General features: G+C 36.9%; 1 protein-coding gene across 1 annotated transcript in view; it reads left to right on the forward strand.

Moving 5' to 3' along the window:
* MKLN1 (muskelin 1) overlaps positions 1 to 15,800 on the forward strand; it is a 165,456-nt gene that overhangs the window by 48,585 nt on the left and 101,071 nt on the right. The window lies entirely within an intron of this gene.

Here is a 15,800-nt window from a genome sequence, read left to right on the forward strand (position 1 = left end):
ATAATTTCATGCTTTGTTAAGCATTTTCTTACCATATTATATATGTATGTTTATACATATGCTATGATTTAAGTTTTATCTGGCTTTGACTTTGTATAAATCTAAATTGAATCACTCATTATAAATCTTGATCTGCTTTTCTTTTGCTTTACATTATGGTATTTATTAATGTTGCTGAGTATAATTATAGTTCCTTAATTTTCATTACTGTATAGTATTCCAGTATATAAGTATGCCAAAATGTACTTACCATTTTGCAGTTGATAGGCTTTTCAGTTTTTTATAGTTTTTTGCTATTATGACTAGGCTGCTATGAACAATTTTGTATGTTGTCTCCTGGTACACATGTACAAGATTTTCTTTAGGATATATGCCTTGGAGCTCAGTTATTGGATCATAGGGTATGTTTATGTTCAGGTAATGCAAAACTGTTTTACAAAATGGCTGTATAATTTACTCTCACTGACAGCATATGAAAGTTATTGTGCATTGCATTCCCCCCTTCACTTCTATGGCTGATTTTTAGGTTTTGCCAGTCTGTTAGATCTTTCATTATAATTCACTATGCCTTTTTTTTTTTTTAAGTTTTTTTTTTTTTTTAATTTATTTGACAGAGAGAGCACAAGTAGGCAGAGCAGCAGGCAGAGGCAGAGGGAGAAGCAGGCTGCCTACTGAGCAGGGAGCCTGATGCGGGGCTCGATCCCAGGACCCCGGGATCAATGACCTGAGCTGAAGGCAGCCGCTTAACCGACTGAACCACCCAGGCACCCCAACTCACTATGCTTTTAATTTGCATTTGCCTGTTTATATTCAAGCCTTTTTGCATATGTTGGTGGACTTACATTGTGTAGGTTGTTGGTGCATGCCCCCCACCTACTACACCCTGAGGTTGAATACATTGTGGTGTTTTTTTTTTTTTTTTTTTTGACAGAGAGAGGGAACACAAGCAGGGGGAGTGGGAGAGGGAGAAGCAGGCTTCCCGCTGAGCAGGGAGCCCGATGCGGGGCTTGATCCCAGGACCCTGGGATCATGACCTGAGCCAAAGGCAGACTCTTAACAACTGAGCCACCCAGGTGCCCCGAATACATTGTGTTTTTAATCATGTTTTTCTTATTCACTTTTTCATTTTACTTAAATTGAGCCCTCAAATTTGGTGTGTATTTGTTTTTACTCAGTTTTTGTTTTACCAATGAATTATATATAATTTTTTATTATTACTGAAATTGTGGTAACCTCTTTACTGTGAAATTTTCTTTATTTGTTGTGGAACAGTATTTTGAAGGCAGTATATAATTATGGGAATTGTCTATATTTCTCCATATTTGTTTTTAGTGATTCTAAGTTCCACTCCCCGCCATGACCATATGGTAATTGTAAGAATTTGGTGCATATAAAGCTACTTTACTGCCCTAAAACTGTGACAAGTATTTCTATTTCTAATGTGTTTCAGTTTTATAGATAGTTGATTCTGTTATTCACAATAGTTATGTCTTATAAAGTTGCAATGAACACTGCACCTAGTGAATACTGAGCCATTGCTCCCAGGGGAAATACAGGGTTAGATTCCTCTGTGTCTTTGGTCATAACATTTTTGTCAACTGATCAATACATAACCTTACTTTATGTGTGTTTCTGTTTATAGGCACTGTATTTGATATATATTTTGTTTATTCATTAACATTGAACTTACAGCCATAGCACTATAACTCATGCCTGAATGAAGCTTGAAATGAGTCCAGAGAGAATGGATCACAATATGAGTGAGTCTTGCCACGGGGAACCCAGAGAGTTTTCACAGTCTTTCTCAGGATCTGCCTGATGACATGTGGCAGACTCTTGAGGAAACCAAGGTTTTGACTCCGATTTAGCCAGAGAAAAATGAACATGTTCTAAGAGACTTCCCACATAAGTCTTTGTGTAGGTCCTGTGAACTCAGAAATGCTTCATGTAGAGGTGGCACCCCCGGACTCACGTTTCACTAACTCTAGGTGCTCCCTTTGCTGCAGGAGTGCAGCGGCCTCTTCATTAGAACTTTTCAAGCCAGGTGGGCACTGAAGGAGGGATTGAAATTCCCCTGGGGCCCAGGGAACTTCTTTGAAATTCTTTTGTCAAGGGGGCATCACTGCCCCAGCCTGACACATATTTCCTCTGTAAGGCACATCACAGCCTTCTTGTGGTTAAAAACATTAGATATCACTTCAGCACTCTGCTTGGGGATCATTTTAGACAGCAAGATCACCAACGGAAAGCACAAAAGTATTAAAGATGTGGCAGTACATAGATGGTGAAAAGGACATTTGTTTATAGTATAATAGAGTTAAACCAAGAAGGCAGAGTGTCCCTTGGTCAACTCAGATTTTTTGCCACTCTGCACATGCACATGTCTGGGAATGACTATAGAAGTGCTGCAAGTATTGATTTTGGTGCTGAAAATAAATTTTAGTGAGTAGGTGAATTCACAAATAAGGAATCCACAAATAATGAGAAGTGACTGTATGGTAACTAATAATTCATTTATCGTGTCTTGAACAGATCTGAGAATCAGAAAAAAAAAGAGGATACTGAAAAACTGAAATCATTGTGATAAAATTTTAGGTCTTGGGGGGTCTTTCCTAGAATCTACTTTGGTTATAATGTTACTCTATTTGGTTATTTCCTCAGGTTTCAGCACCTGGAAGTAACTTTGTGTGTATGGATCAGAGCTATAAAAGATAGGCATATTAATGGCCATCTGACAAGGGTCATGAAGGAAAAGATAGAAAAATCTAAGTAACAAATAGAAAAACAAAAGTGTAACATTTAGGAGATATTTATTGGAAAAATGGATTAATACTCTATATTTAGTGTGTATATTTCAGTAGATATTGCACACCTTCCTTAATGTTACTTACTGGAAAAATAAAGTAATAATGGTTTTCATTCTTGTCCTCATTTCTCTACCCATTGAAATTTTGCCAAAAACGACCCAATTAAACTTTTTACCTTTTATTCTAAAATTTTGTCACTAGGCTAATCATTATGCAATTCTATTGGAGATGATTCTGATTGGAGCTTTTATTCTAATTCTGATGAAGTTGATTGTAAATCTTAAAGCCTTGTGTGGTGTGTAATTTTAACATTGTCCTCATTATGATAGGTCCCTTTGTATTATTTTGCTTTTGTTGTATAACAGATCACAAATTTAGTTGCAAGCTGCTTACTAGCTTACAGGTGCACAGGATTAAGTCCAGCATGGCGGTGTGGGGCTCTTTGCTCAGGGTATCACAAGGCTGAAATCCAGGTATTGGCTGAGTTCTCATCTGCTGGCTCTGGAGAAAAATGAGCTTTGCTGTTGTCAGAATTCAGTTTCTTGTGGTTATAGGACTGGAGTCCTCATTTTCTTGCTGGCTGTCAGCTAAGAGCTATTCTTAGTTCCTAGACCCTGCCCACATTCCTTGCCACATGGCCCCCTTCATTTTCAAGTGAGCAATCATGCATCGATTCCCTCTTGTGCTTTGAATTTCTGACTTCTTGTCCCTGATCTCTAGACTAAGAGTTAAAAGACTCATGATTAGGTCAGGCCCACCCAGATAATCTCTGTTTTAATTAAAATGAACTGATTTGGAACCTTAATTATATCTATCATAATTCCTTCATAGCAGCGCCTGGATTAGTGTTTGACTGACTGGGAGAAGGTTTGGTACACCAGGGACTAGAAATTATGCCTGCAGTACGTTCTCACCTTTTGTCTGTAGCTCTCATTCATTCAGTTCAATATGTACAAATTTAGTGGCTGCTGTTTGTCAGATTCTCTTGTAGGTGTTTGAGGAAAATCAGTGAGGTATAAGCAGGACACAATCATATTTCTACCCTCATAGAGCTTATTTTTTGAGGAGAGAGACAATACACAAAATAAATAATGTATTAAGAGGTGAAAAGGGCTATTGCAATAATCCTGGCAAGAGATTTTGGAAGCTTTTGACTGGGTGGTGGTTGCCCAAGTGAGGAAAACTGACTATGAAAGCACTTTGAAAAATGTAAGATCATATGTATACATTTTTAAGCCTTTTGCTAACACATAAGCAAATACAAAAGATGAATATTGCCTCTCTTTTCTCTTCTGACTGGGTACTATTTTTGACAAGGAAGAAAAGGTAGGGGAGCTTCTTGTTTTTATATTCTCTCATGTTTTATATGCCTTCTGTCTCTATCACATATTGTTGTAAGTAATCTGCCATTGACTCTATGGAAACTAGGGTCAGAGAGAGTTCACCTTTCTAGAATTGTGTTTCTTCATACATAAAAATAAGGCTTTAGGGTTATCATGTACTCTTAAGTGTTTTATTTCTGGATTTCTAAATTTTGTATTTTGTATTATCTGGAAGTCTTTTTTCTGAAGGTGGTGGGTAAATGGAAGTATTACTCTATTACTAGTTAACATCAAATCTCTCTTTTTTTTTTTTGATAGAAATACTTGTTTTGTATCTATCATAGAATCATGGGACTCCTTTCATTCTACTTTGTGTTGTGTTTAGTTGTTAGTGTGTGTTTTCCTCATTAGATTGTAAGATCCTTGAAAAAGTAGCATTCTGTTTTACTAATTTCTGTATTTCCCTTTCAGCGGTGTCATGGCAAAGCTGGGAATTTTGTGTTTGCTGTGACTAAAAAAAAAAAAAACAAAACCACAAGTATTATGTAGAAAATCAGTGTGGTTAGGAATTAGATTCCAGTCTAATTCAAATGTTTGAGTCTTTGTGCAGTGTCCAACAGGCGGGCACACACATATCACATTAGTAAGTAATTATATTTATCTAGGAATGAAGTACAAATGTTTTTCTTTTAATTTATGTCTATTGTTTTTTCAAATAGCTACTAAGTTGTCAGTACATAAATCCTTATTAGTTGTTTGGACCTAACTACTTAATAAATGGAACTGTTAATATTTATTTTGGCCTTGGATGCTATATTATCTATTGCTGTGTAATTAAGAACCCCAAACTTAGCAGTTAAAAACAGGCATTTATTATTTCACATTGTTACTGAGGGTCAGGGATCTAAGAGTGGCTTAGCTGGGTGGTTCTAGCTCAGGGTCTCTTTGAGGTTGCAGTCAAGGGGTCAGCCAGACTGCAGTTATCTCAAGGCTTGCCTGGGATTGGAGGAGTCACTTTCTTGGTTCTCCAGCTTGTACATGGCGTTATCATGGGATTTCTCAGCCTCCATAATTATGTGAGCCCATTTCCATAATAAATCTCTTATATATCTTTCTATATATCCTATTTCTCTTCTGTTTCTCTGGAGAACCCTAATATACCCAACTGTCTTCAACTTTCATGGTTCCCCAACTTTACTTTCCTACTGCTGCTGTTGTGTCTGCTCTATGAGTGCACTTAGCCCCATACTGAAAGCTTTGGAGCGAGGACCCACTTCACAGCCTTTTGGCTCCCCTTCTTTCTGTGAGCATGCCCTTCCCACCAGCATTTGCCTCTGTGCACTCACGTATTCTGTACCTTCGTATATTTCTTTTTCATATCATATCAAGGTTTTATAGTTTTTTTCTTTTTCAACCAATAGATTGTTTAAAATGTCTAGCTTATATAAGAGACACTTCAAAGAATAATAACACTCATTGCTGCAGGGATTTGGGAAGAAGAGTACCTATACATTGTGAAATCTGAAATTGAAAATCTTAATTATTACAATCTTTTTGAATAATATCTGGCAAGGGTCATTGGTAGGGAGAGTACATTTGTCCTACTCAGTCCTTCCCAGGACTCTGCCTCTTAGAAATAAAAGGGTAAGTATGTTAGATGTATACAAGTTTTGAATACAGCAATTCTTGAGTAATGTAATTCTGGGGAGAAAAAGAATACTCATCTATAGGGGAATGCTAGAATACATTTTTCATGGGATATTGTTAACCATTAAATAAAATGAACTGGCTTTATACCAGTTAACTTGGAGGGATTTCCACCATAAAATGAGAAAAGCATGATGCAGAGAAGCATAATAAGATCCTACTCTTGTTTACCTGAATAATGACTCTCTTTCACCAGTATGTATATATGTATGTATGTGTTATGTATGTATATTTGTATGTGATGCAGTGAGCTCAGATAAAGATATGAAAAGATACACGTCTGAGTGTTAGCACTGGTGAGAAGAAGAGATGAGGGAGGAAAAAGAGAAAACAAAACAATTACTTAAAAAGTTATGCCCATTAAAAACAGCATATATAATATTCCACTTAGGTAAAGAATGTGTCTGTGTGAGTGTGTGCATAGAGTGTTAAACTGAATTATTACCAAAATGGTGGTAGTGGTTATATCAGGATGGTGGGTTTTTAATTTCTTTTATATTTCATTCTTATACTTCTAAAATCTGTTTTTAAGTTTAAATTAAAGCCATTTTCATTGTGGTAGACCACACATATTTTGAGACCTAATGAGAAAACATAGCTTTTAATTTGGAATCATCTGTGCTGGTAGGAAGTAAATATAGCACGAATGAAAACCCCATAAATACTTTAAGATTGTAATTGCACCCTGTTCCCTCATCAGAACATTTTATTGGAGTTACTAATACTGCCATGGAAAATCTGTTTTTCAAGGTGACTGGCAAATATACTAGCGTTGGATAAAATGTATGTTGAGTAACACATGTCTTGATAATTGCTTTAAGAAAGATTAGATCATAACTCTTCTATTAAAATTATAAGCTCCTTCTGAGGTAATTTAAGTAAAAGTATGATTTTAGGTAATATCCTTTGCTTTCTGGGGCCAGAGAAGTCCGTTAAAATTGTTTAACAAACAACAAGCATTCTTCTTTTTGTATAATTTAAGCAGGTCAGAGAAACTTTAGTGATTATTTAATACAGTTGGGGTGTGTGTGATGGGTGGGTGTATGCTTTTGTTTTTGTAGTATATTCAGGTTATTCTTTGAATCATAACAAGAATATTATGGGAATAAGTACAAAGTGAGGAAGGAAATATAAGAAAATATTTGCATTTCAGTATAATTTCTAGTATACAACTAGGATACCAGTAAATTTATTAAGTGTCTTAATGGTATTTTGTCCAAATTTGTAAAAGGAGCATTGTTTATATTGTATAATACATTTTTAACTAATATAATTTACCTGGACCTTAAGTGTACAGTATTCATTTTGAAAAATGCACACATAAATATAATTCACACCTCTATCAAGATATAAAATGTTTCTATCCCCTCAGAAGGATCCTTTCTGTCTCTTACCAGTGAATCCCTATCGCTCCCACCCTCCACCCAGAGGCAATCACTGTTTAGACTCTTGGCATAGGTTAGTTATTGCCAATTCTAAAATTTAATATAAACTGAGACATAGAGTATATATATGTGCATATATATACTCTTATACATGGCTTTTTGTGCTCAGAATGTTTTTCATGTTTATCCATGTTTTTGCCTGCATCAGTATTACATTCTTTTCATTATAGAATACCATTCTGTTCTATGGATATACCATAATCTGGTTTTTTTTTGAAGATTTATTTATTTTTTAGAGAGAGAGAGTGAGAGTGGGGGAAGGGGCAGAAGGAGAGAGAATATCCAAGCAGACTCCTGCTGAACATGGAGCCTAACATGGGGCTTAATCTGACAACCATGAGATCATGACCTAAGCTGAAACCAAGAGTCAGATGCTCAACCGACTGAGCCACCCAGGCAACCTATACCATAATTTGTTTATCCATCCTTCTGTTGATGAACATTTCCATTGTTTCAGTTTTTGGTGATTATAAATAAAGCTTGTGTATGCATTCTTTTCGAAGATTTTACAACTAATAGTGTATTTTTTATTCTTTTGGATATATATCTAGAGGTAGAATTATTGCATTGTAAGGTAGGGATATATTATTTTCTATGAAATTATCAGACTTCCAGTTGCTTCACAGCCTCACCAACATTTGGCATTGACACACATTTTAATTTTAGTGATTATTGTTGGTGTGAAGTGGTTTTAATTTATAATTCTTTGATGACTAATGATTTAAGAACTTTTTTCCATTTGCTTATTGGCTATTCATTTATCTTTTTTGTGAATTCTTTACTCTTTAAAAAATGGAGCTGTTTACTTTTTTTATTACTGAGTTGTAGGAATTGCTTATGTTTTCTGGATATAAATTCTTAGTTATGTATTACAAATATTTTCTCTAAGTCTGTGGCTTGCTTATTAATTTTTTAAACATTTATTTTAGAGAGAGAGAGAGCATGTGCATGAGAGCGCAAGTGAGGGGAGGGGTAAAGGGAGAGAGAATATTCAAGCAGACTTCTGCTGACCACGGAGCCCAACAACTGGGGCTTGATCTCAGGTACCATGAGATCATGATCTGAGCCAAAACCAAGAGTTGGACGCTTAACCGACTGAGCCACCCAGGCGCCCCTTACTCATTTTCTTAATACTAACTTTTGTAACTTTTAAAATAGCTATTAAGTTACAATTGACATACAATAAACTTCACTTTTTAGTGTACAAGTTGAAAAATTTTAATCCATATACCCTCAAAAGTACCACCACACTTAAAATATTAGACATATCTACTACCCCAGAAGTTTCTCATATCTCCTTTTAATTTGTCTCACCTACCTCCATCCCCATCTCTCGGCAACCACCAGTCTGTGTTCTTTCACTATTGATTGATTTACATTTTCTAGGATTTTATGTAAATGGAGAAATATAGTATGTATTTCTTTTGTCTGATTTCATTCAAAGATACCTTGAAATTCATCTGTATTGTTTGTGTCAATAATTTATCCATTTTTGTTGCCTAGCTGAATTCTCTTGTATCTTACATATCACTTTATTTATCCAATTACTTGTTGATGGACATTAGATTGTTTCTAGTTTTTGGCTATTACAAATAAAGATGCAATGGGGCGCCTGGGTGGCTCAGTTGGTTAAGCGACTGCCTTCGGCTCAGGTCATGATCCCAGGGTCCTGGGATCGAGTCCCGCATCGGGCTCCCTGCTCTGCGGGGAGCCTGCTTCTCCCTCTCCCACTCCCCCTGCTTGTGTTCCCTCTCTCGCTGTGTCTCTCTCTGTCAAATAAATAAAATCTTAAAAAAAAAAAAAAAACAAAGATGCAATGAAAAGTAATGTTACAAGTGTTTGTGGTTCTAATTTGCATTGTAAAAATGATCAGTGATGTTGACCATCTTCTCATATGCCTGTTTTGCCTTCCCTAAAAGTTCTTTGGTGAAGTGGCTATTCAAAGGTTTGTCCATTTTAAAATTTGGTTGTTTTCTTATTATTGAATCTTGAGGGTTTTTTTGAAGTTTTGTATATAAGTTCTTTATCAGATATTTGATTTGCAAATATTTTCTCATCTTCTGTATTACTCCCCCCTGGCTTCAACTTTCCTTCTCTCCTAATATTGGGGGGAATCTTTATTAAGTATGATGCTGGCTACGGATATTTTATAGATGTCCTCTATCAGTTGAGAAAGTTGCCCTTTTTGTATAGTTTTCTGAAGGTTTCTAATCCTGAATGGGTATTGATTTTGTTCTTGTTGCTCCACACCTTAAAACTCTTTTGTGTTTCTCTACTCCACCTGGAATAGAGTCCAGATTTCATAATATGGTCAGATGTTACAGCTCTTCTTCAGCAAGATGGGCAGTCTATTCCCCTAACTTATAAATCCTGACTGGCCTTGTGACTTGCTTTGACTACCAGGAAATTCTGTGAAAATGTTGTTGCAGCTTCTGAGCAAGGCCTCAAGAGGTTTTGTAGCTCTGCTCTCTCTTAGAACTCTGAGAGCACAGTGCTCTGAAGAAAGCCCACCTGACCTCCTTGAGCCTCCTCGAGAGGCTCAATCATCCCTGCAAAGTTCAGCTTCCTCACTTCCACCCCAACTAAGTCCACTTCTTCAGCCAGTCTACCAGATGATACAGCAACATGGTTGAGTCCAGGAGCTGCCACTGGAAGAACTGTCCATTGAACTCACAGAATCTTAAAACCTCATAAATCACTGTTGTTTTCAGATACTGAGGTGATTTATTACACAGCCAAAGACATACACAGATATGGATCTGGACTTTCCTAGTCTTATTTCCATGCCACCTGTTTCTTTGCCAGTCCTTTCGATTAGAGTAAATGATATTCCCAACTACCCTGTTACTTGAGTTAGAAGCTAAATCATCACCCTTGATACCTCCCCTCCCCTTCCTACATCCAACTGTCCCTAAATTCCATTTGTTCTGTCTCCAGAATATGTCAGAACTGTCTAATCCTCTTCATCTCCATACCATTCTAGTCCAAATCTTCATCTCATCTCTTACTTGAATTACTGTAACAACATATAACTGGTCTGTCAGTTCCTCTGATTTATTCTCCGCAAAGCACAGTGTGTGTGTGTGTTTAATGTTAATCAGATCTTGGCTTTCCATTGTGTTTAATAGATTCCATTGTGTTTATAATTCAAACTCCTTATGATAGCATAGAATGCCCTGGTGACGGCCTACCTCTCAACACATACCATTTGACCTTGCTGGTTCTGTGTAGTAGGGTGAGTAGTGACCCCCCTGAAATGGAATCCCAAAATGTGACCTTAAGATCTTAGCAGATGTAATTATGTTAAATATCTCAAGGTGAGATCATCCTGGATTAGTTTAGGCCCTAAATCCAATGAGGAGTATCTTTGTTCAACACAGAAAGATACCAGGAAGAAGGCCATGTGAACATGGAGGCAGATTGGAGTTACAGTGCCACGAGCCAAGAACACCAGGAGCTACTAGATACTGGAAGAGGAAAAGAAGGATCCTCTCCTAGAGCTTTCAGAGGGAAATGGTCCTGCCAGCACCTTGATTTCAGGCTTCTGGGCTCCAGAACTGTGAGAGAATAAGTTTCTGTTGTTTTAAACCACCAAGTTTGTGCTAATTTGTTACGGCAGTTTGAGGAAACTAATAATACACTCTGTTTCATCCTTTAAGCACCCTTGAAGCACTTTCATTGCTAAACCCATCTAAAGCTCTAAAGTAAGTCCTCCTACCACTAGCTCCTCTGTCCCATTTTCTTCCTTTATATCACCCTCCCTATTCCTTATAAATTGTAATTATTTTTATGATTAAAAAGGATTTTTAAAATCACCTCACGTTGAAAAAAATATCTCAAGACTGAAATTGTGAACAAGTTTTGAAGAGTAAAATTTTCCTTTTTCATTGCTTGCTTAATTCTGTGGCTGAATTATAAACCATTGTGATAGTTCTTTGATTTTCTGTGTGTACCGCCCCCTTTTGGAAAAGAGATTGTGATGCATTATGTTTTATTTTAAAATTAATACATTGATACCTACCTATTTAAAATTCAAAGGTTGATATATAGTATCAAGGAGGAAGACCTTCCTCTGCACAGTGTTCCTTCTAGCTGGACCTAGAATCAAATTGCCATGAGACAGATTAACAGGAGAAAATCAAATTTAATAGGTGTACATATGGGGAGTCCAACGCAGACATGAAATTCCAAAGACAGTGAGGCAACACGAAGCTTACATGAGCGAAGGCAAGGGGTAGGTTCTAAGGATACAAAGGGGAGAAAGTTCATTAGCAAGAAGGTGAAAGGAGATGTTTGGAAAAACAAGGTTTTGGAGTTCTGCAGTTAAGTTCCTTAGGTGAAGGGGAGCCTCTGTTAATAGCTCTTTTCCTGGTACAGGCTCTTTTTCCCAGCTTAGCAGTTGAGGGGGAGGCAGAGCTTTTCTTGCATCTGCTGGGTTTTGATTACTTTTAACTCAAAATAATCTTTATATCAAAGTGGCCCATCTTGGGGCAGCCTGCCCTTGACCCCCTATGATAAGTTCTAAAATAGTTTTTCTAAAATGTTGGGGGTTTTTTAAAATATATTGGTTGTTTTTTTTTTTTTTTTTTTTAAGATTTTACTTATTTATTTGATGGAGAGAGATAGCGAGAGCAGGAACACAAGCAGGGGGAGCGGGAGAGGGAGAAGCAGGCTTCCAGCCAAGCAGGGAGCCCAATGTCGGGCTTGATTTCAGGACCCTAGGATCGTGACCTGAGACTAAGGCAGATGCTTAATGACTGAGCCACCCAGCGCCCCTAAAATGTTGGTGCTTAATGAACTTTATTTTTTTTAGCTTTTATTGCTATATCTACAGCAGTTGTTTCTCCAAATTAAAAATAATGGAAACCTATTGAATTATGGGACAACACTGTTTAGTAGTAACACTACTCAGCATTTATGCTCGAGTTGGAAAAATGAAAATTATAAAATTTATAAAGTAAAAATGTGATTAAACATTAAAATTTTTAAAATATTTTATTGCATGAATGTATCAGACTAACTTAACTTGGGTTTTCCAAAACATTTGGTTTGTTTCAGTTTTTCTTTTTTTTTTTTTTTTTAAAGAAGGCTCCACACCCAACTTGGGGCTTGTAACTCCCGACCCTGAGATAAGAGTCACATGCTTACCAATTGAACCAGCCAGGTGCCCCGAAAGTTAAAATTTTTCCCTGAGTTGTGTTTCTATCAGACCATTGTGTTTGCTTCAGATTAGAGAGTTTACATTTTACTTGTGTAACTTTTTTTTTTTTTTTTTTAACCAGAGAGAATGCACATGAGCAGGGCAGGGAGAGGCAGAGGGAGAGGGAGAAGGAGAGAGAGAATCTTAAGCAGGCTCCACACTCAGTGTGGGGCCCGCCGCAGGGCTCCATCTCACAACCCCCAAGATCATGACCTGAACCAAAATCAAGAGTTGGACGCTCAACTGACTGAGCCACCCAAGTGCCCCCTTATGTAACTTTTTAATAACAAATTCTGTTTGGTTATGAATAAAATTATATATATATGCAAGAAATACTTGGATTTAGGGGTATTATATACAGGGTGGTGCATGGTGTACAACAGATTGTATAAAAACCCATTTTTATTAGTTACAACATTGTACCTAACCAGTTGTCAGGGGAGGCTGACTTCTAAACTGAGACTTCAGTGGTTAACTAGAGAGGGGCACCTGGGTGGCTCAGTCGTTAAGCGTCTGCCTTCGGCTCAGGTCATGGTCCCGGGGTCCTGGGATCGAGCCCCATATCGGGCTCCCTGCTCGGCGGGAGGCCTGCTTCTCCCTCTCCCACTCCCCCTGCTTGTGTTCCCTCTCTCGCTGTGTCTCTCTCTGTCAAATAAAATCTTTAAAAAAAAAAAAAAAAGATAACTAGAGAAAGGAAGGAGAAGGGAGTATGGGTTAATGAGAAAGACAGAGATGTGAATACTCCCTTGCTTACCTGTGTAGTCTGTTCTCTAACATACAGTTGTATTCCTAAGAAACTTTGAATTCCCAAAAATCATGTTACTATGTAATACCTATTACTTTGATATGGATAAAAAGGATCAATGACTAAAAAATAGCAATCTTAATTTTTCTATGGCAATTTTGATAATAAAGAAAAATTTTTTTAAGATTTTATTTATGTGAGAGAGAGAGAGCATGAGAGGGGGGAGGGTCAGAGGGAGAAGCAGACTCCCTGCTGAGCAGGGAGCCCGATGCGCGACTTGATCCTGGGACTTGAGGATCATGACCTGAGCCGAAGGCAGTCGTCCAACCAACCGAGCCACCCAGGCATCCGATAATAAAGAAATTTTAATCACTAGTTAAGATGTAAACAGTATATAAACCTAAACAGTTGTTATGGTGTAGTGGTTAAAGCCTTGGCTCTGGAGTCAGTGAGTCAATAGAGACGCTTTTAACTTCAGATAACAGAAGGTCGTCTGACAGTGTGTTAAATAAATCGGGTCCCTCCCGCCCCCTGCCTCCTCCCCAAGAAAACTAGAGTTAGGCAGCTTCTGGTGAAAGCTGAGTGGCTTATAGTTGGTTGTCTCTGAGATTCTCTTGATTTTTTTCTTCATGGTTACACAGTGGTAGCATTTTGTTTTGGAGAGCAGAACTTATCTCTGCTTACATCTCAGCATTTGTCCTTTGGCTGGAAGGTGGCTGGGAAGAACTGGGTTGAAAATGGTGGTTGGGTCGGCCAACCAACAATATTAGCGGTCAGACTGACTGATATTTAATGTCACGTCTGCCACTGATTAGCATTGTAATGGTGGTCAAGTTAATTAGCCTTTCTAAGCCAAAATTTCTTCATCTGTATGATGAGGATAAAGAGGATAATTATTATTAAAATACTACTCCTATTTCTTACTCCTACTAAAATGAGAGAATGAATATAAAAATCCAAGCAATGTACCAGACAAGGGAGTTAGTGCTCACAAAATATTCACTCTGATTTTATCATCATCATCATCATCATCATCATCATCTTTCATGTCAACATCAGCTTCATTCTTTTATTGAGGTAAAAGTCACATAACATAAAATTGACCATTTTAAAATGTGCAAGTCAGTGGCATTTGATACATTCACGGTGTTGTGCAACTGTCGGTCTAGTTCCAAAATATTTTTAATCACTCCATAAGGACCTGTGGTACCCATTAAGTAGTCTCTCCTTTTCTCCTTAACACAGCTTCTGGTAATTACTAATCTGCTTTCTACCTCTATGGATTTACCTGTTCTGGATATTTCGTATAAATGGAATCATTCAGTACATAACCTGTTATGTCTGACTTCTTTCACTTAGCATGTTTTTGAGGTTCGTCCATGTCATAGCATGTATCAGTACTCCATTCCTTTTTATGGCTGAATAGTATTCCATTTTATAGAATTACTTCATTTTGTTCTTCATTTATTAGTTGATAGACATTTGGGTTGTTTCTACCTTTTGACCATTGTGAGTAGTGCTGCTCTGAACATTTGTTTACAAGTGTTTGTTTGAATACCTTTTTTCACTTCTTGTGAGTATATATGTAGGAGTAGAACTTTTGGGTCATGTAGTAATTCTATGTTTAACTTTTTGAGGAACTGCCAAGCTATGTTCTATATCATCTGTACCATTTTCATTCCCACTAGCAATGTCTGAGAGAGTTCCAGTTTCTGTACATCCTTGTCAAGACTTGTTATTTTCTGTTTGTTTGTTTTTCATTATAGCCATCCTAGTGTGGATGTGAAGTTATATTTCATTGTGATTTTTATTTGCATTTCCCTGATTAGTGATACATCTTTTCATGTGCCTGTTGACCATTTGTTTATTTTCCTTGGAGAGAGGACTATTGAGGTCCTTTGCCGTTTTTAAATTAGCTTGTCTTTTTTGTTGTTGAGTTGTAAGAATTTTTTATATTTTCTAGATACTAATCCCTTATTAGGTTTATTATTTGCAAATATTTTCTCCCATTAATTTTCTCTGCATGTTATGAAGTAGGGCCAACCATCAATTTTATTTTTATCCTACTTTTGTAGGATATTGTATTACCCATTATTAGCATGAAGCTACTGCAACAAAATATCTGAATCATTTTTCTGAATAGCTTTTTCTCTGTATACTCAACCAGTAGTAATTTCCTTCTTGATTTTTATAATTGAAATAATCTATATAATGTAAAATGTGTTCCCTAATTAACTGACACCATTTTATCCAGTGTGTAACAGGAAATCTTGAGCTGCATTAGACATATCTATAGTAGGTCCAGGTTTTTTAATTTATAAAATTCGCAGGGCTGGTTAGTAAATCTCTTAAGTTTGTTTTTAAGTTTAAAATTTCATCACTGATTTTGAACATTGAATTTGCTATCAGAGTGTAGTTGATGAGAATATGTGATTGCTGCTTTTGCAGTCTAATCTTGTTTTATTTGGTAACTCATAGTCTGTTTATGTCTTTTATTGAATGGCATACCTTCATTAGAAGTTAACTTACTAGTCTTTTTTTCTCCCCCTTCATCTACAGTTCAGGATGATGTAG

The sequence above is a fragment of the Neomonachus schauinslandi genome, chromosome 12 (assembly GCF_002201575.2).
Source record: "Neomonachus schauinslandi chromosome 12, ASM220157v2, whole genome shotgun sequence".
Classification (NCBI taxonomy): domain Eukaryota; kingdom Metazoa; phylum Chordata; class Mammalia; order Carnivora; family Phocidae; genus Neomonachus; species Neomonachus schauinslandi.